The sequence below is a fragment of the Protopterus annectens genome, chromosome 8.part1 (assembly GCF_019279795.1).
Source record: "Protopterus annectens isolate FY-2018-M chromosome 8.part1, PAN1.0, whole genome shotgun sequence".
Taxonomy (NCBI): domain Eukaryota; kingdom Metazoa; phylum Chordata; order Ceratodontiformes; family Protopteridae; genus Protopterus; species Protopterus annectens.
Window position 1 is genome coordinate 478537602 of NC_056742.1, and position 21480 is coordinate 478559081.

Below are 21480 nucleotides of genomic sequence, written 5' to 3' on the forward strand. Positions count from 1 at the left end.
GCCAAATTACTTGGATTTTCAACTGTGACTTTGTAGGGATCAATGGCACATATATTGTGGGCATTTACACACTAACAGTGATTTATATAATGTGGGATTCAAACCTATGTAAAAGGGAATACATACATTTCCACATAAGCAATTATTTATCATTGCTACAGAGGAAGTATTTGTTAGCAATGGTCATTACAGATATACACCTTAAACAGTCACTGGTACAATAATTAGGCCTGTATGTATGTGGCATTAAAAGTTCCGGCCTTATGCAGGATGCAGGCCTAATGCCTGACAATATACTGGAAATGGATAGACTTGTATGACTTTAGTATTAGAGTTTGGAGTTTTGATACATACCTCACAACACATTCTGTTTTGCAGTTATACTTGGGTTTGGGAGATATGTAGATGATTTGCAACTTAATTTTTTATTGCATAATCATCACTGTCATGTTAAATCAATTACGTACATAATACATATGATACCTACAAACGTATATGTATGCAAGAAGTAATGATATCTTTCTGTCAATCAACCTGTGGTATACAGCTATTGGTATGTAGTATTATTTTTGTAATCAACGTTTTGTGAAGAATTACAGTGGAACAACCTTACTTAAAATTTGAGTTCACTGGATTGGAACCCTAGCTTACTTGTGGTTTGACCATGAACACATTGTGCTTACACCTGCTGCCACAGGGAAAGCTAGCCAGCAGCTGTATTTTCCACACTCATTACTGTCCAGAGTGCTGAAGGACATGTATTGCCAATGAGCGTGTTTGCACAAAGGAAAGTGAAACAAATTAAAATTTTAATTTTTTACCTTAAGTATTGAATCCTGTTTGCACATAGATAGGCAACATGCAAAAGTAGAAGGCAATAGTGAACATATAATCTTCTTCTTTTGGCTTTTTCCTGGTTAGGGGTCACCACAGAGGATCACTGTCCGCTCATGATTGGCAGTGGAGATTTGCGGTGTCGAGTTGCCAGCCCGGCGCCCAACCTTCCACAGAAGGCACACACACACACACACACACTCACACCTAGGGCCAATTTAGAGTGTCCAATCCACCTACAGCATGTCTTTGGGATGTGGGAGGAAACCGGAGCACCCAGAGAAAACCCACGCAACCACAGGGAGGACATGCAGACTCCGCACAGAAGGCACCCCAGCCAAGGATCAAACCAGAGAACCTCTTGCTGTGAGGCGGCAATGCAATAGTGAACGTATAATACTTGTGTAAAAACTCATTATGACCCTTACTCAGTAAAAATAAATTCTGTGGGACTCAATCCCCTCTTTATCCATGTTCTTCTTCTTTTAGCTGAATGTATTTACACCTTTTGCCACGGAGACAGTTGTGTAATAACTGAATTTCTACAGTCATTACCATCCATGTTGCTGACAGCTGCACAATGCTGCTAAGCATGTTTGTGGTTTGTAAGGTGACTGAAATGAAATGTTTCACTTTTTCCTTAATCCATGAACCATGTTTGCACTATGCCATATACAGCAAACATGGTAAAGGCAGAAAAAGGGGGGCACAAAATTTAAACAATTCGACAGCTCTAGATATGAACCATCAGACTATTGCACTTACACAGCATAGTTGTAGGGGGTTATTTCTTTTTGCCACAGGCACAAATTTCCAATGTCAATAAAAATGTGTGTACAAGCAATTCACATTTCATATCCAGTATTAAATGGTTTGTATGGTTGAACATTCTCAGCTGATTATACTTGTGGCGATAACATATTTAGTGGAATTAATGTTGACATGTTATTTATGAATATGTTTGCAAAACTGCAGCTCTGTCTTCTCTTTGCATTCTGGAAATCCTTTCCTTATGTCTGCTTTACTATCACACATGCAATCTCTAGCGCATATTCTCTCATATTTTTTTCAAGGTGTGATGCAAATATACGACAGTCAGCAATAGTTCTATGCAAAGGCAGGAAACTGTGCTATTATGCCAATGAAATCTACATGTGGTGTTTGCTTTTGTTTAAAAGCTCACTGCAATTAGTTCCACACTTTGTAACTGCATTCTCACTGATGCACCCACTTCAGTGAATGGTGTCTGTGTATTGCTGTGTTTTGCTTCAATCAGAGTAATCATGCACAGTTCCATGCCATTAGCATCTAACTGTGATGTTGAGGCTACACTATGTTTACATCTGCTATACTTAGCCAAATGTTTGGTATTCGGCAATTCTAATAGGTTCACACCTCATTTGCATATTTAGAGTCCTCAGAGGGCTGAATCTACACTAAAAGGTAACTGTGTATCCAAGGAACTTGAATGGGAGGAGTCTGCTTTCAATCATGCTTATTTCTGCACTTGTTTTTCTATAGTGGATATTTCAGCTGCATGAGCCATGTTATTTGGTAAACTGAATAACTATATATTACAGATATCATGTCAGATATTGATGGCATTGTTAGACAGCTTGCATATATTCTACACAGCTACCTATAGAAGTAACATTTATGCAAATATATGCCTTCATTCATGTTCTAACACATTTATTTTTCTAGTACTGGTTCCACACATACATTGACCATCCCTCAGTTGCAACTATTATCATTCAGGGCTGACTCTATCTAATGCTAGCAGAGCACAACCATTACATGGGGAATATTGGAGTGTTGCCTGGCATCAGTTATGCTCTATGTATCTGTATAGGATGAAAGGTGTACCCCTTATAAGGTCAGCATGTACAATATCCAGTGCCTCTTGACCAGGGTGAGAGTATATTGTGCATGTCTATGTGTACCTACACCCACAGCAGTTGGAGATTTTCTGTCTGATTCATCTGCTGCATGTGGATGTGGTGATCCTGGCAGTGGTGGTGAAATGTGTGCTCCTTCTCCTTACTGTTCCAGATTCAGCTGTTTCCACAGGATGATATTGTGTAGGATAGGACAGACTGCATAATTCTGGCACATGTATGGGAGTTGTAGTGCAGCCCCCTCCCCACTGTAGCTAGGCACCAAATCCCATAACTTTTCCAGCCCAAACATCTGCTCTATGATGTTTCTTGACTGTGTGTGTGCCTCACTAAAGCATTTCTCCATGGGTCTGCGTGTATTTTTCATGGGCATCATCAACCATGGTTCCAGTGCATATCCTGCATCCCTCAGTAAATGGCCTTGTGGGACATCACCACTGGAAAACGTCTAGTAGAGCTGTGAGTTGCACCAGATATGGGAGTCATGGTAACTGTTGGAGTTGCTAGTGCACACATTCAGGATGATTCCCCTAACATTAAACAAAACCTGGGAGTTAAGGAAATGGAACCCCTTTCTGTTTATTTAGACCCTTCCTTGTTCCCCGGGTGGTGATTTGATCTGAATATGGGAGCAGTCTATGGCTCCCAAGATTTCAGGGAAGTGTGCTACAGAGAAGATTTCCTGTAGAGTTCTAGCTCTGTTCTCAGGGTATGGGGAAATATATATAGTCACAGTCATGCTGTAACATAGCATTCAAATGAGTGTTTACCCCCCAGAATGTCCCCTGTGTGTCTTTGAAAGGTTCCCATGCTACACATGCCTTGGTCTCCACTGGTGTGAAGTCCCCTAGGTTTGCCTTTGGTCTCAGGTGAGAATGACAGAGGTTGCCAAGTTACTGGAGTTTATTTCTATCCACCCTGTAGCACTCTACTATTTCTACCTCATGTAGACCTTGAAAAGTTAAATAGTGATAGTGTCTAAATACCCTCCTCCTCCTTGCCCGAGGTTTATCTGCAGCAGTGGCAGCATAGAGTTGAGCCTGTTGCACATACATATGCAGGAGAGCAGCAGCAGCTCCTAACATTCTTTCTGTCCTGTGTAGTTTCTGTGTCTGTATTCCAAAATGTTGTAGAGTACAGGGCAGATGGCTACATAGAATGTACATGATTCCTTTTTAGCTTGCTGAATAGCTCTGCCATCTTGGATTTCTTGATTAGCATGTAATTCAGCTGCTTATACACTCTCTAGCATGCCATGGAGTTTATCTTGTTTACATGGCTTTGCACTTCATGAAAACCCATTTACTGAATACAAATTAGTGCACTATCATGTGTGCATCGCACTGTGATGTGAACAGTGTGGCCGAATTGTATAAGGTTTATTGAATCCAGCACCAGTTTGTTGATTACAGCAAACTGGGAAACATTATACACTCATCCAATGATACTAAACTGCTCCAGCACATGCAGGAATATGCACATGCCTGGTGTACTGAAAATGATCTTAAGTTAAATGCAATAAAGTACAAAATAGAAGCATTTGGCAAAAAGCTGTTGCCACCTCATATGCTATAAATGCCATTCTTCTTCTGAGAGATATGTACTTATGCTGAGAATTTTTTTTGACTTGATCATCTTGTTTCTAACATAATCAGGAAATCCTGCTTTCTGGGCCAGTTAATTTCCAAAGGAATATCTTCAAGATCCATAGATACTGCCACTGCACACTTACCTTATCAGACCCATTGCTAGATACAGTGCTCACTTTATTATACATACATTAAAGTATATTGTTCGGTTAAAAAGGCCTCAATAATACCTTACCAAGAAAATTGATGGGTTTAAGACCTAGTCCTATTTGACTCCCTATTTCATTCCAAAATCAGTAGTTTTTCAAACACCTGCATTAGGGACCAAAATTTATACCAACAAATAAACTAAAGTCACTGGACAGATATGTTCCTAACTCAAAATATTACCAGCCTATTGAATGAGTTACCACTAAAGAACAAACCAAGAACTAATCTCCTATCTTTAAGGATAGTCCTAAAAAGTGGATAGGTAGACAAAAATTTACATTAGGTTTGCCATGCACAGCACTGCTGGAAGCTGAGCATTATCAAATGCTTGCAAAGGGAGACATAAGCTTTCAGTGTATTTGGTTGATGTTGTGTATGGCTGGATATCTTTTGGGCCCTGTGACTGTTTGCATAGTACTGTTCATATGTTTCTGTGCTCCAAAGGAAGCAAACATAAGGATGACAGTGTCAGTCAGCCATGTCATGCTAGGCATATACTCAGCAGCAAACTAGAAGGTATAGATTGATGTAAGGAAACAGCAGAAGGCACAAGTCAGCTTAATGTGTATGCAAATGAACATGTATTTTGCATGCAATGTGCAGCATGCGTGCAAAAGACATACACTGCGCAGCAAGTTAGGCACAGTGCATGCATATGCCAAGTTCAGTATGCATGCATATGTGCAACACACCAATCTAGAGTGAATCAGATATGCAGATCAACTGCATAAATTGCCACTGTATGCAGGGTGCCCATTAGGTATACTACATTCATCAATGCAAAGCATTAACATAGCTTTGTGCCACAGTCAAGATTCGTCTATGATAATATATTGTATATGGGCAGCCAAGGTGCCGTGATGAAAATAGGTATTGAACAATGTTGCAGATAACTCTATGCCCACATGTTAATACACGTTGCAAAATCTGCATACAACACATCACAAAGTGAAATTATATGTTACCACCATACTGGAAGGCAACCTAGACACAAACATGACAATGAATGCAATGGGAACATGTATAAAACATAACATGTGCACCTGCAAGCACAATAAACTGCCATTTGTGCAAAAGAATGTGAAAGACTATAATGCTGACTATGACATACAATGTAGCACAGGTGACTGTGAAATCCTGTGCATGGACAATTGGAAATTGCTGTATGAATAGCCAGCATATGAACTGTCACACAGCAAAGACAGAATCTTCCACAATTAGAGAGGTATGAGACCAATGCAATGTCACAAGGTGTTCAGAATAGTAGGGAGAGGCACATAGCACTAGGCAGAATGCAATTCATAATGACCCACTATGCAGCACAGGAGTATCACAATGACATTGACATACAAGGAGCTATAACGTGATACCACAAACATAAGTGTCACTCAAGACAATGAATGGCTTTAATCTGTACCCCTAAATGAATGGTTAACAGTTATGGACTGGAATAACAATGAACAGTGACATGCATGGCCATTACTGGCCACAGGTTATCATGACAATAATACCTATAGTATTGCACAATGAAACCAAGGACACAAATAAAATTAGAAGAACTTTTTTTTATAGGGGAGATGGCCCCCCATACCCCTACATGGGTAAATGTGGTGTTCACACACCATCCTAATTGTATATACTAACTCTTTGATTGCACTACAATGAGGAAAGGCTATTTTCCCTGATCCCCACTGTTCCACGATTTCATATGACTTTTTCTTGCATTTTGTTCTATTCCTCAGTGTTATGGGCCTTAATGTCAACAGGTCAATGGTTTACTGCTGTCTGTATTGGAATTATAATTAAATGGCATATACCCAAATGAAACATTATAACAATAAAATAGAACTCTGTAATGCCATGACATTGTCTACATTGTAATGAGGAGCACAAAACATAGGGAAATGGAAGGGCTAAGGCACCATAGCAATGGGAACGTGCATGTGTGGGATAGAGATGCATAGACGTAGTGAAGAGAAACTGCATCCCCAAGGTACAACATTGTATTTTTATGACTACAACAGTGCATGGCTGTACATGAAAAGAATGAAAATAACTTACAAACACACACAGGGCAGAGAAAACTGGTAAGAAAACACACAGACAATAATCATCCTTGAGATGTACTTTCCTGATAGAGCCAAGTATGACAGGATAAGCAAAGGCAGCACTAAAGGCCTGACGCATCATATCTGATACCTCAGCAAACATCTCCTTGAGCCCATACTGCATCTGCTCCAGGAGAACATCAAAAATGACCTGGCCTACTTCCACCCAGACTTTGATATCTAATATCCTGTGAATGTCTGCAGAACAGGCTGAAATAATGTCCTGTCCTTAATATTCTGCAGTTGCCTTTGCTTCCTCATTTTCCATAGTGTTGGGCAACTTTGTCATTTGACCTTTCTAAGAGGTGGGCTGTCCTCTGATGCAAATTCTGTACATAAAAATATATTAGCAGCATAACAAATGGCACAACCGTACAGAACATACTGGGGCTATCGATGAACAACTGAGTAACAGCAGCACATGATACACACCATATGGAGTCACACAGGAGACATATACATGAGTAGGGCCACAGATATGTTAACATTGTTACACATTTTGATACCACTGTCATATATTGTGTCAGCATGGATACTAAGGAAGACAATACATGCGCCCAACAAACTAGCCAATGGAGCTGCCAGCTGCCAGTACAATATAAATGCAATTAATTAATCCAGGAGCAGAGAACATGAAGCACCTTTACATAGAGTAAAGACTGACAGAGAGCAACAGTGGTAATGCAGTATGTCCTACTAAGGAACTAAAAAGACATGCTCCACTGTGGCACGTCTGAGTTATGAACCACATACATATGTAGTCTGTTGTAGTATGCTACAATCTGTGGAATGACAGACAAATAGGCCACAAGTAATTATTTTATAGTACTTGATATGTTACTGCTGACAATAATTAGAGACATGCATATAGGCAAGGTAACATGCCTAAAATTTATGGCATGGCATTTACCATATGATGTCTGAATTTAATGTCTAAGGACACCGCTAGCAAGCATAAAAACATGCAGCCATAAAAGTGGACCTGTCTGCAGAGGACATGCTGCAGCAACAATGACAAAAAAACAGATACTTGTCATAGGTGTGTACACATGCAGCTGTTTTAACAGAGGTGGCCCCATATCTCTCAACTGTCTAAATCTTTGCAGAAGGTCCATATTTTTGCCTCATATTTTTGTCTGTTCCTCATAAAGTTTGTAGCTTCCTGGTAAATCACTGAGGATTGGCATTTGAGTTTAAGACTTCATCTCCTACAGAAAATATGTGATAAATTAAAATATATTATTGTATCAGCTTTAAAAATCTTTTGCCCTCCCCCAATTATTTTTCAGATTGTTCAGATTTCTTGCATTAAGAGGTTGGAAAGTATAGGGTTGTGGGTATAACATAAAGCAACATGTGCACAACACATACTAAGCATTGATGTTTTATTTAGTAATACATATGTCATGTAGGGGATACAGCCATTTACCTGGTGTTCATTATAGCAGAGTAATTCACCTATATATATGCCATACATGGCCATCACAATGGGAGTGTATTAGCAACATATGCAACAAAATCACAGTATGCTACAATCTGTGACATTCTTCCAGTTTAGGACAGCTGCAGTACATTTCCCGACAGTGCAATATATACTGTTGATTTGCACACGTTCATGCTGTCAGCATGGAATTGTACTAGGTGTTTAAGACATCATTGTACTGTCACTGTCTTGGCCTGGGTTGTCAATGCACATGCTGGTGATGGTTGCACACACATTGTACATGCTATACAGTGTGAGATATCTGTGAATACCAGCAGTGGAGTGACATATGTTACAAGTGCATGCTTCCATGAATCACACACATGTTGCGACATGACTTTGTCTCCGGAAGATTTATTTACTATCAACAAGGATACCAGTCTGATGGCTAAAAGGGAGAAAGACTTAAAGGGCCTGTAAATATAGGAGAAAGCAGAAAGAGCAAAAGCTGGCTTATTACTAAACTAAAAATATAATTAGGTCATCTTGCTCCATCAATTATTTCAGCTAGAATCAGATAAAGTAGAGGCAGTGGCAGATTTTCAGATTTTACTAGGCTCAATGATCACTACAGATGGTAACTGCAGTAATGAAATTTAAAGGTACTTCCTTTTTGAGAGGATTGCGAGAAAAGCTATAGCAAAATCTGGATAAGATGTTAAAGAACATTATATTGTCAACCAAAGTTTTCACAGTTAACACTGTGGCATAGCATATCTCTGTGACAGTGTTTAAGTAAGATTGTACACTAGAAAATTGATGTTTCTGAGCTGTGGTGCTAGAGAATACATTTGGGAACTACATGGACTATAAAAAGATTAAATAAATTTTTAATAAAATAAAATAAAACTGTTCACTGGAGGATCAGATAAGAAAATTAAATCTTAGATACTGGGGACATATAATTTGATGACAAGATTCGCTAGAGAAGACACCAATATTCTGAAAGACCAAAGGCAGGATAAAGTGGAGTGGCAGAAGCTAGCTAAGTAGGCCACCATTACTGTTCTAATAAATATGAATATGCTAGAGGACAAGTCAGCAACTTTTAACAGACAGGCTTGGTGTGCTAAAATCCTGCAGTCCTTGAGCTCACAAACAGTCACAATTGACTAAAAGCTAAATAATAACAAAAAGCTTTCATTGGTTGCATCACAGAGTTTTAATCACAGTATAGTCATGGACTGTACCCCACCCCAAAGACCCCAGCTGAATGAATACAACACCCAGCTCTGCAAACACGTACATTCAGTGTAAGGATAATTTATTGTTTGTTCTGCTATCCCAGTTATGCTCTGTTAAAATGTGTTTATAGTTTCTTCCCTTTTTTGGCCAATACTTAGTGGTCTGCTTTTTGACTGTTTCAGCTAGAATCAAAAATTGCCTCCACTGCACCTTAATTTTTCCCTCCTCTTCTTGCTAATTAATGAGCTATACCCTACTCTTCTTGCAAGCCAGCACTTTCTTAATTGCTGTTTCCAGCTACTGCTTTTATGACTCTCTGTCTTTGTCTTTATAAGCAGTTCTGTGTTGCTTTGCTTATTCCCTTTTCCATGCCCTGAGGTTTTCACTAATGAATGAGCAAACAACTTATACATTGAGCATTAAATGTGGTAAAGACAAAGAAAGATGTCTTTTCTCCTTTCTTCAAATGCTCTTTTCCCTAACTACCTCAGTTTGCTACCTATCTCACATGCTTTAGGAGTTTGCATATTCATAATACACTTAAATTTCTTTTTTCACCTCGATAATTGAATACAGTTTCATTGCCCATTCCTATTACTTTTAGGCTTACAGACAGATTTTTTTACCCATAGCATCTGCACCAGTTTCTCAGCCCACTTGATTTGCCTTTGCAATGCTTGGGCTCACTCTGTTGCCCTAGTCTACCCCCTATTTCCACCCACCCCCAATTCATCTAAACTTAGAAAATTATATCCCCAGCTCTCTACAACAAAACAAGCAACCAAGCTCACTAAGACAGTCAACTAGTCTAATTTTTATAACTTGCAGACTCATATCGGAGACCTACCTAACTCACTTCTCCCAATCTACTCCAACAAAAATAGCATATTTATTTATTTTATTTATTTTTATTTTATTTTACATTTGTTGACCGGGCTGGTCCAACTGGATATTGAGTCCATTTTCAGTGGAGGCCCAGGGAGAAAAGCTCCAAAAATACTTTCATTTATAAACAGAATTACAGAGAGTAACATTTTAGTTAATGAGCATTTAAAGTTTATATAACTTATCCAACCAGCTAACACTATCTTCCTCTAACTTATGTATAATTTACTACTCCTCCTGTTTACTCTCACAATTATACTGAGCATACTATCCATTGTCACATCCTTCCTTGCTCCCCTTCCCCCATCACTCTATTTTGACCAGTGGTATACTCCTAGCCAAAAAAAATCAATTACAAAATTGTACACAGTCTCTACCCATTAGGAACTCAGAACCTCTTGGTGAACCAACTCATATATCAGTATCAGACCCAATAAATGAATATAAAAAATGGTACAACTTCTCTCACTACTCTTCCACACTCCCACCATGTGGAGACATCCACCCATACCTCTGAACTGCACAGATTTTCAGAGAATGTCAAGAATTTGCCTCATATGTTTGGTCTGTTTCTCCTAAAATTTATGGTTTTCTGTACTTTTGTGGAAAATCAGTTATAGCTACAGTCTTTAAATAATGATAGGCATTTGAGTTTCAGACTTCATGTCCTTCAGAAAATGCATGGTAACACAAAACAGTTTATTCTAGCAACTTTATAAGTTTATAAGAGCAATATTTAAATGTGTCCCTATTTTTGGGGCTTCCCCCATTATATTTGATTTTGTCCAGATTTGTTATGTTAAGAGTTTGAGACATCCACAGCCACCCAAATCCTGGGCCATCCCTTTTAAATCAACCTCTCTGTTTCCATTGTTGCACCACAAGAGTCAATTCTAGGCCCGGTACTTTTCAATAATTTCATAAACAACTTGCACAAAGCCAGCAAACCTGCCACCTTAGTACTATACGCCGATGATGCCATAATCATCTGCTCAGCCTCAACCCTTCCACTACTTCAACAAATGACTCAAGATCCTTTCACTTTCACAGAATTATGGCTAAAGGCTCATTGCTAATCCTAAATGCAAAAAAAAAAAAAAAAAAAAAAAAAAACAACAAAGAAAAAAATTAATGCTTTTCATACCCAGATCTCCCTCAGTAACCTGCACACACTTTAATAGTACTTCAACAAACAACATGATATCCCAGTTTCAATATATAAGGGAAATAGGTTGTTTTACCCCTATCTTGCACATGGAGACACATGATAACACTATCACCTTAGTGAATACACAATCAGGACAACACACTCCAGAGCATGGTGAACAGCTTTATCACTACTTTTACTCTTGATAGTGGCAAACTATTTTAAACAAAAATCGGTGTATCATGTGTGACGATATACATGTAAAGGAGAAACTGGGTGACAAATCAGTTGTAGTGTACAGGAAAGGTGTTAATTTTAAAAGCAGTTTTGACAACCAGAACCGGTATGAAAGAATATCTAATCCCATTATGAGGAAATGTGGCCACTATAAATATTCTCCAAAGTGATTCACAAAGCACCAGCACTCCACTATTCCAAAATCAAACGTGATTCATTTATTAACATACAGAAAATAAAAGTTAAGCGCATTCATCTAGTTAAGACTTCATCAGAACTAACCTTTCTTCCTCCATACATTCACATTATATACTTTTACATCATCACATGACTTTCCAACAATATATTTTTAAAGTGCTAGTGCAAATACAAGTTCCTTCTTCATATTTAAAAGCATAACCATATATTTCATTTATTTAAACATTCCTTATCCAGGTTAAAAACAATTCTAACCCTCTTACATCTTGTCAATACCTAATACATGTAAATATATATTTAAATAAATACTTATATAATACATGTATAACTACTATTAAAACACTGTACTTAAAAATTGAATTAAAAATTAAATTAAAAATTCATTTCTTGTAGAGAGGTAATGTAAATTCATTGTACATATGTTCTAAGTGTCCAATATGGGTTTAATTGATACTTGTTCATTAATTCCAGGATATACGGACGCGTTTAATTTTATTTGCCACCTGACCTCCTTGTCACTCACCTTCTTTTTTATGTCCCCACCCCTCATATTTGTTTTAACTACTTCCAAGATTCCAAATTTAAACCCAGTACACATTTCATTATCTTTCAGATGTTTCCACAGGGCGTTGTTACTGTCCTCCTTCCTAATACTGTACATATTAGATTTAATAGAAAGGGGTGGTACCACCAAATGTGGTACGTGTAAACAATGCAGGTATATTACGGATAGTAAAGAAATAATATTGTCCAACTACAATAAAACCAGAAAAAAATATCAGAGGGGGAATTGTAGGTCCACTAATTTGGTATATCTGGCCACCTGTACACAGTGTCCCTGTTTTTATGTAGGGAAGACCACCCGGTGTTTAAGGAATAGGATTTATGACCATATGTACAGTATTAGGAAGGAGGACAGTAACAACGCCCTGTGGAAACATCTGAAAGATAATGAAATGTGTACTGGGTTTAAATTTGGAATCTTGGAAGTAGTTAAAACAAATATGAGGGGTGGGGACATAAAAAAGAAGGTGAGTGGCAAGGAGGTCAGGTGGCAAATAAAATTAAACGCGTCCGTATATCCTGGAATTAATGAACAAGTATCAATTAAACCCATATTGGAGTAAAGTAAAAAAAAGTATTTATTTAAATATATATTTACATGTATTAGGTATTGACAAGATGTAAGAGGGTTAGAATTGTTTTTAACCTGGATAAGGAATGTTTAAATAAATGAAATATATGGTTATGCTTTTAAATATGAAGAAGGAACTTGTATTTGCACTAGCACTTTAAAAATATATTGTTGGAAAGTCATGTGATGATGTAAAAGTATATAATGTGAATGTATGGAGGAAGAAAGGTTAGTTCTGATGAAGTCTTAACTAGATGAAAGCGCTTAACTTTTATTTTGTGTATGTTAATAAATGAATCACGTTTGATTTTGGAATAGTGGAGTGCTGGTGCTTTGTGAATCACTTTGGAGCAGATTGTGTGGTTCGGTTTCGTAGATAATTCTTGGCTGTTCCAGGACAATTGTGTTTTCACTATAAATATTGCAAACATATTAAAATTGGAGATTCCAATACCCTTCAGGACAAACTTTACAAAGTGCAAGGGAGATATGATTCTGAAACAAGTGGAATAGTTTATGCAGCCCTGTGTCAAACATGTACAGGATTTTATGTTTGGAAAATAGAGAGGAATTTACATGAGTGTATTTATGAGCACATATATGACATTACGAGAAGTAAAATAACCAGTGCGTTGTCCAAACATATCCGCATGTTTCCAGGACATGATTTTAAATTTATAATAGTTGAGAAGGCACACAAAAACATTAGCAGTGGCCCATGGTCTTTGCACCTTGGAAAGGAGGGAGCTTCACTGGCAGCTACTTCTGAATGCCTGTAATTGGCCAGGGCTCAATGTGCACTCATCAATTAGAAGCATTTTTAAGCTGAAAACATTACTGAGATGACAGTAATACAAGTATGCATATATACATATTTTAAAATCACATTTTAAAACTGTTTTAAAAAATTTTATGCGTAGAATTTTTAAACATTCATATGATTTGCATTGTTTTAACTAATTGTTTTCTTGCTTTGATTTGTTGTAACACTAAGATACTGTACAGGATTTCCAAGCCTCTGGTATTTCCCTTTAAGATTTTTAAACTCTTAAGCTAAATTTCCTGACTAATCACTATCATATGGGGGAGTAATTCTATTTAAGTGTACATTTTAATGCTTCCCTTAATTTGATGAAATCTTTCATTGTTACAAAGATGATTTTTAAAGTCAATTTTGAATAAAGTGGACTGCTTTTTCTCTAAGGTAGACGTACGGCTTTTTGTTTTACTAGACAGTAATTGTGCCTTATACCACTTTTATTTACTAGTTTGTTAAATGCATACATTTGCTTGAATCAGTGATGATTTATAGATATAGACCTGTTCCAAGATTGCCAAATCATAATACAAGAGACATATGGGTGGTATTCATAGTCATGAGATTCACACCTGAGTAGCAGGTATTTGTGAAGAGCACCTCTGCGCCTATGTGCAGGTAAGCTAAGTGCAGGTTATTCATGTTAATTAAATGTGAAGACATTTGAACAATCTCACCCAATTGTGACAAAAGCATAAAATAGCTACAGTTAATCCTTAAGGGATATTCAAAGTACTATATGAAAAAATTACCTAGACACTGAAGACAAATGTAGCTATGTGCAAGTACATTTGAAAGTGCTAAAGCAAGTGGCGGACAGAGAAGCTTTTTTATTAAAGCTTATAAAGCGGTGTTAAATATGTTATATGGGTTTCCTTATGTGGACACCTGTTGTTTGCTTTAAATAATGAAAAGAAGGAGATAGGAAAACTTGAATAAGGGAGGACTTAACAAATAGGGAAACACAGATGGAAAACATCAAGAGGATCATGCCGGAGGAGGTAGGAGAGGAGGGATACTATGTCTTTGGCAGGGAATAGAACCCCTTATTTTTTTTCAAATTGCTATTTATGTAAGATGGCAGTTTGGGTGTGAGGTAGGCAAGAGGATGTTAGAGAGAGGATAAAGGAAGGAATTCAGCCATAGGACCGCAAACATTTCCAGTGCCCGATGGTGTTGCAATGGAGAACTCCGATGTTGAGCGGCAGGGCCCTGTGGTGGCATTGTGGTTGCTGCCACCTGGAGCAGTGAGACTTCAACCTGCTGTAGAGCATTCTGGACTGGCTAAAGGCATCTCTGCATTACCTGCTCCACCATGTTCTCAACCAAGTCCCAGCGTCTCAAGACCATGCAAAGTGAGGCTTGCAAGGATGACACATGCTTGGGTGCCTACAGGACCATTGCCACTACCCCAAATCTGTAAGGATGTCCCTGGACAGGCAGAGTGTGAATGTTTCCCAACCTTGGAGGAATGCGATTGGGCTGCCCCTAAGGATTCTAGACCTTTATGAAAATGAACAGAAATGACAGATAAAGAAAATAAAGCAGGACAAAGGTATACATAATCAAAATAACAAAAAAAAAGAGAGAAGGGGAGACAAAGAAGAAATAAATTCATACATAATGTTATTCATCATTCTGATTTTATTAGCACCATTTTATTTTTATTAACTTTTTATTTAAGTAAAACCAAAGTTCTGGAAAATACTTCTGTATACATGGGAACAATCAGTATATGGTTATCAAGTGGTGGTGATTTTTACATTTCTGTTCTACTGACACTAATGAGATATGCTGGTTTGATGTAAGAAATGCTAATACATTAGACATTTCTTCCTGATATGGATTTTGCTGCAACAGCATACTGAAAACACAGATCCATTTTATTTTGCCAGCTTTCTGAAACATTGCACAACATATGGTCGAGACAATATGATCAAAAGATGAAACATTAAAACCAACAATAATAACCACAACTATATTTCTTCATCAATCACATCCCCTGCTAATTATATGTACCAAATGCAAGATCACACTACAGTGGGAACCAAACAGTTTGATGTTCCATAACATCAATCGTATGATCTTGACCATATGTGATTTGATGTTTCGGAATCTCAGTGAAAAAGCATGGATCCAAAAGTACTTTAATCTTTCTGTTCTCTGTGTAATTAATTTATTCTCACAGTTATAGTGACAAAATCAGTTTAAAATAAGAAAAACAGCATTTTATAATTAATATTTATTTTTAATATGGAATTATTTTTTATACTTAATATTTATTTTTAATATGGAAATAATTTGTTTTTATTCATACTTACAAGCACACTCAGTCAACCTCACAGATCTCCTGTTTGTTGGGCTAAATTGTACTCTAGTTCCTCATCATCTGCATAAAGAAAATAGAACAGCATGGTTGTTTATCTGTCTCAGATTTTTGCTCCATTATATTTCCTGACATGATTACCGGTACTATTCAGCAAGGCATTGAAATTATTGTTGCACTTGCTTTGTGTGTGCACTTATTTCTTTAAACATTTATTTTCATTTTTGAAATATGCTTTAATTTATTAAACATGGAACAATAAATCTCTAATTGTCAAAACGGTCATTGCACCTAATCCATCTGTGCTAATATTTCTTCTTTAATGCAAGCTGAAACAGTAGTAGTGCATCATCATTCAGATTGTTGCACTTTTATATTTGTGCACAGCTTGTCTGTTTGGGAGAGGTGTGTTTTATGGAATCAAACCACACACTACTCTGTTTTGCATATTTAAGTTGCAGTTTTAAGTAATATCTTATAAATTGTCTTTAAGAAGTACAGTTTTACCTTACCCTCAAAGATGTAAGCTGTAATGTACACATATAAAAAATGTATCAACTGAAAGGAAGTTTTAACATCCTTCCTAGATCAACTTTCATTAAACAAAACATAATTACAGTTACAGAAGGATACAGTACATATAGCTGATATAGTCCAACAGCTTGATGTTTTTGCCTCAAGATCATTTCATACTGTTCCTGTATGTAATATATTTTATTTTATTTTTTTTATCTTCTTAAACCCAGATTGTAATTAACTGTATAATTTCTGCCAGTGTTAATTTATGTAATAATTATAAGTATGTAACTAATATTGCTGGAGCTTTTCTCCCCAGGTCTCTGCTGAAAAAGGGCTTCTGCCCAGTCAGACTAACCTGGTCAAGAAATGACAAAATAAATATATAACTAAATAAATTTGGGCTCCGATAATTTGCCTAATAAGTGTAATCACATAAACTACAATTAAGACTTCTGCACAGAGATGTTAATGTTTAACCCTAAAGGCAATAAGATATTAATAAATAAAAAAGAAAGAAAAGAAAAAAAAAACAGAATACATAGTGTAGACTTTAACACATCAGTAAGACAAGTATTTGCATGCCTTTGAGTTCAGTAATGGTATTGCTTAGAAGTTAAGTAAATATCTGAAAAGAAATCTGTATGTCATAGCATTCATATTGCACTGATTGTCACTAGTAAGGGCCTACCATTATCAAGGCTTTCAATTCAGCAATGTTACGTCTGAAAAAAAAAAAAACAATGTACTGTTTAAAAAGTGAAAAAAGGGAGCATGATTATCATGCCATGTAAACAAACACTGTTGCCATTACACCCTAAGCACTACACAAGTAATGAATCTCTGAGGACACGACTTATTGTGCATGAGAAAATGAAATAATCTGGTGTGCAGTAACTTAAGAAAGAACTAATGCATCATTTCAAATATGTATTAGTAAAACTGTGGAAACATTGCATAATACTAAAAAAGCTTGTGAAACATTTTCCGTTAAAATGCAAAGAATGAAACCATATTAAATAGTGAAATAACACTTCTTGTTCAATTTACAGACTTACACTGAAGTACGCCACCGAAGCAGAATGTCTTGTGAAAATCAGTTAAAAATGTATCTATTCCTTACATCTCACCTTTTGACAGCAATGAATGTGTCAGTGAGCACTCAGGCATGACTTTTCCCAACAATAATACAAATACTTATTCTGAAAAAAAAAATATTTAAGGATGACAGGGAATGTTTGATGAACAGCGACAGTAGACCATACACCACACAGTATAGGTAACCAATATCACCGTATGCATCATTTATGCTCTATGTAGTTTTTGCAAGAAAGGAAACACTAATCTGAATGTCATGGTCTGTAATTGTGGACTAGATGCTGCCTCTTTACATTTGCTGTTGTGGTCCATGCATGAGCCTGCAACATGGTGCCCTGTACTACTGCAGTCATCTTGTCATTATTAGTTATAGTATGACAGCAACTGGGAGCTGCAGTGAAAGCACACATCATTTCACATCCAGGCCAGCGCATGTTAGCATTGCTACATATACATTTATTTTCCAGACTATCCAGAAATCAAACTTATTGTCCAGTAGTCCAGAAAACACTGTAAAAATGCAGGTATTCTGCTTAAAAAAAAAAAAAGAAACAGACTATCAGAGTATGTTAAATCAGCAGATTTACTATGTTTTTTTTTTTACAAAAGGCAGAGTAAATCTGCATAAAAAAGCATCACAATCGGACAAAAGGGGTGTTTCTCATCATGTGATATGATGATGATGTCATAAAATGGGCAGGACATGAGCGGGGCATAGACAGGGTTATGGGGTGTGCGAGGGGTGTGGCCTAAGTCTGGTTTTAGCCACAACGGAAGGTGGAAACCCTAGTGCATGATCATGTTATACAGAATGTAACATGCAGTAAACATCCTGAATGCAGGAGCTGAGTTATACTGAAGGGCACCCCCAGACCTACACAGGCATCTAAATCTATCCTTTCACATTCATTCATGCCTGATGACAATATGTGTTTTGGACAGGGCAGCATTGAAATTGTCTTCTGCAGACCCAAATGGATTTCTCACTGGTGTCATGAGCCAAAAAATGAGAAAAAAGTGGGTAAGACAAAACAAAATAAAAACATAAATAACTACTTAAATGATAAAAAAATAAATAAATTTACCAACAAGATGACTAGTGGGCAGCCTACCATGCATGAAGAGACAGTAGAATGAGCTAGTGTGCCAGATATGGGAATCATGTGCACTGCCTGGATGCTGGGTAGACACAATGGTAATGCAACCACCCCATGCATCAGAATCCACCTGGCATTTGGTAGAATGGTAGCCCTTCCTACTAAGGTATTGCTTCTCCTTTGGGCCAGATGGAGCCCTATTTGCCACATGGGTGTGATCTATACCACCAAGAACCTCAGGGAAATATGCTACTCATAAAAGGAATGCATAATCCAGACCTGGTCCTGAAGTGAAAGTGTAAAACAGATGTACTGATCCACACATGCCAAGAATACATACAGAAGCTGCTGTGGTATCCTCAGGGCAGAAGCCTGTGAGATACTCAGTGTGTCTCCAGTATGTGTCTGGAATGTCTCCATGGCAAGTAAAAGGAAGGCTATACATACCTAAGTATCCACAAGGATAGGAAAGCCACACTTGCCACCAGTATCCATTTTAATTTCTCCAAGTCTTTTGGGTTTTTAATACCATGACAGGACTGGGCCCCATTCCTAAGTCAAAGTATGATTAAAGCTCATGAAATGAGTATTGTTCCAATCTTTGATGTTAGCCAAAAGTGCTCTCTGCAGCACCTGCAATGTGCCCAGAACTGACTCCTAATGCAATTCATGGGTCTATTGTCGGCCATCAAATGGGTTTACCATTGAATGGCTGAACATCGAACAATAAGCATACTCACTGAACTTTCATTTCATTGACAGGGTAAGTAACTATGTGTCCAACAATTCCCTGTCCCACCCACAAAAGTGATTCAAACCCATTTTCTCCACTGTAGTGTGGTCTTGGAGTTGGTATATATAACAAGGGGGGGTGTGGGTGGTGAATCCCCCAACCTTGGTCTGTTTGAAACACTTCCATGTGTGAGACGGGGAAGTATTAGACAAGTAACTTACCCTGTTGATGAAATGAAAGTTTGGTGGGTGAGGGTTTCAGTGTGTAGTTCCCGAGACATTTCCCTGCGAGCTACATCACCAAAACCAGAAGGCTGCAGTAACGCTTTTACTGCTTCACCAGAGACCTGTATCACTGAAAAACACAATTGCTGCAGCTGTACTTTCTGTAAACAAACCAGGCACATCACAGTGATCTCTAACGACAGCTACCTGGCTGTATTCTAACTGAGACAGCCACACCGGAAGAGTTATGGTTATCTTTTTCAAATGGCAAATGATCAGATGCTTCCTGTTGCACAGGTTTCTCCTTAATTTGGGGACTCATTGTTCTATCATACTGTGATGTTGCCAGAGTTAGATTTTCTACATTAAACCCTTCACTTTGCAGGTAATCTACAACTTCACTTTCTATTTCTTTAACTTCTCCATTACTACTCCTCTTTTCTACTTTCCCCTTTGGGTTATTTTTTTGTATTGTAAATATTTTCATATCCCTGGTGCTTTTGCCTGTATTTATCTTCAAATATATTTGGTGCTGCTTTTTTACTGATTAGTTTTGCTTTCACACTTGCATACATACTGCACCATATTCAATTTCTTTTTCTTTCCTATGTCCATATTTCTTCTTCACGTGTCTCCTTTTCCTCCTGTTTCTCCTTACTTTGGAGATTCATTATTCCATTGTGCTGTGACATAACCTGTATAAAACTCTCTACACTAAATCCTTCACTTTGCAGGTATTCCATAACTTCAGCTTCTATTTGTTCAATGTCTTCTTTCCTAATCTTCTGTTATATGTTTCGTCCTTTGTTATTATTTTTTTAACTCCTCCAAGTCTTTTGGGTTTTTAATACCATGATGGGAATATACTCCATTCCTAAGTCAAAGTAAGATTAAAATTCACAAAATTAGTGCTGTTTCAATCATTGATGTTAGGCAGAAGTGGTTTTCGCAGCACTAACAATGTGCCCAATAATGACTCCTTCTGCTGTTCATATGGAGTTACATGTACCGCTAACATATCTAAGTATGATTGCAAATTCTTTTTTATAAGACCCATTGCTCCTGCTACTTTTGTAACTGTTTGGGTGTCCTTCTTCTACATTGCCCTGATTTCTGCTTGCAAATCTTAGCATTTTATGACTTTGTTTCTCTCTCTCTACATAACACACTGTAGTCATTGGGTGTAACAATTTCAAAGATCAGTGCTACTTTTTGTCTTCTTTTCATGGAATACTATATCTGGTTTTCTCACATCTGTTTTTTGAACTGTTGGTAATGGGTGATTTCATGTGATATAAACTTCATCATTTTCGATAATGCTTTGTGGCTCATTTTTTCAAAATTTTCAGCTACTTCTATATTATAATGTTTGCACAATCCCCAATGCAACAATCTTGCCACATTATTATGCCTTTCAGTATACAGTTCTTCTGCCATTAGTATATCATAACCAGCAGCAAAATGTGTGACTGTTTCCAGTTATGTTTTATAAAACCTACATTTCTCCATTTTTCTCATATGTTTAAGGGACTTTTTAAACCAATGTGTGCGTAGTCTACTATCTTGGGCCACCTATATAAACCTTTTGTCTTTTGGTTTAAATTCACCTATCCTTAACCATTCCTGCATTCAGTCCTGATCAACATAAGGTTCATCATCATCATCATCATCATCATCAGCCCCCTTTTTCCCATTTTTTACATGGGATTGGGGAATCATGTTAACTGTCACCATCTCTCTCGATTCAGTGCCACACTCTG

The 21480-nt window shown here is 37.3% G+C and overlaps 1 protein-coding gene across 1 annotated transcript in view; it reads right to left on the bottom strand.

Moving 5' to 3' along the window:
- LOC122810151 (olfactory receptor class A-like protein 1) overlaps positions 1–21480 on the bottom strand; it is a 79666-nt gene that overhangs the window by 44500 nt on the left and 13686 nt on the right. The window lies entirely within an intron of this gene.